This window comes from Neopelma chrysocephalum, unplaced genomic scaffold, assembly GCF_003984885.1.
Source record: "Neopelma chrysocephalum unplaced genomic scaffold, ASM398488v2 Primary Assembly neopelma1_23b, whole genome shotgun sequence".
Classification (NCBI taxonomy): Eukaryota; Metazoa; Chordata; class Aves; order Passeriformes; family Pipridae; genus Neopelma; species Neopelma chrysocephalum.
Genome location: NW_020897692.1, coordinates 13,185,129 through 13,186,664, shown reverse-complemented (window position 1 = coordinate 13,186,664; position 1,536 = coordinate 13,185,129).

The window sequence follows — 1,536 nt, the reverse complement described above, 5'->3', positions numbered from 1 at the left end:
CCTGCCGCGCCTCTATTCCGCCCTCGGCCGCCTTTCGTCCTCCTCCCGCTTCGCTCTCAGCATCGCCGGACAGGGGCTCGGCGGGGACTCTGGGGAGACGCTCCTTCTCCACCGCTTCCCCGGGCGGCTCTGGCGGTGCGCGGGGGCGGGGAGGGGAGGGCGGGCGGAGAGGCGGGAGCGAGGGTCCCCGCGGGCGGGGGCCGGGGGGGCTCCCGCCTCGCCTCGCTCCGGCTGCCGCCCCCGGGAGCCGCGGGGAGGGGGCGGCGGCGGCCCGGAGAGCTCCGCGCTCGCTGCCCTCGGGGAGCGGCGCCGGGGTTCGGCTCAAGGGGACGGGGAGCTCGGGGGGCTCCTCCTCTCCGCGACCGGGACGCCTTCCCCGGCACCACGCCAGCGCCCGACGGGCTGGGCAGGGCTGGGCTGGGGTAGGCGGAGGGGCCGTGCCTGAGTACTTACCCCTCGGAGTGGCAGGCAGTCGCTCGCTTCATTTCTGGGTTGGTTGGATTTTTTTTTTTTTTTTTTTTTTTTTTTTTTTTTTTAAAGGGAGGAGTATTTCGAGCCCGGCCGAAGTAAGAAGTTGTAGGTAACGCAGAGGTTTTCCGCAGCTCCCGTCGGTGCCCGTCAGTAAGTGTTGCCTTCCGCACATCGCCCGCACCGCGCTGCGAGCCCGTGCTCCCCCGGACCGTATCTCCCCGTTGTTCTGCCGAGCTGCTTCCCCAGAGATCATAGCTCCTTTTTGAAAAGCATACGTATATCAGAATTTCGTAATAATCCACCTCTCTTTATTTTGAGAAGAAGGCATTCATCATGTGCTGCAACACACACGAAATGCACAATTTAAAACCTCTTACGAATCATTTCCTCCCAGGGAAGTTCCCGATGCATTTTTCAACACTCCCTGCTGTCATAACTAAACATTTCCTTACAGCTTGAATTATGTTTTTAAAACTTCAAGCTGGATAAAAGCACAGAAGCACAGCAGTAGAGTTTGCAAATTACAGAATTCTCCACGATTCTGGGATTAAAACATCTAGATCGAACGATGGTCTCACTGGCTCGTGAGCTATTTGAGATCAGAAATAGAGTGATTTGTCACTGATACATTGACTTATTGGTAGGAATAGCGTGGCTTAGAGAAATCAGTCATGCCTTCATGCCAGCCTCCTGAGCTTAAACTACTGCTTTCGTTCCAGTTTTATATGCATCCTTCACATTTGCATGTGTATAACAAATGCAGATAATGTGGACACCGTGTCTATCTATCATTCATATCTATCTGCAATCAATCTGTTATTCAAAAGGACGTATTAACCCAGCAGGGTCACACACAGATAGGACATTGAAGCGATGTAATGTAAGCTGAAATTCATGTGAAAGTTAGGGTGACATGTGGCCAGGCACTGAACATCGAAATGAGGAAACATCTGTGTAGCAGAGAGCTAATTAGAGTTAGCATGGTTAATGGAGAAGTGGAAGGATTGTTATGTGATTAATGAAATAATATGGAGGAATGCAGCAAGCATAAATAGTTTGATATAT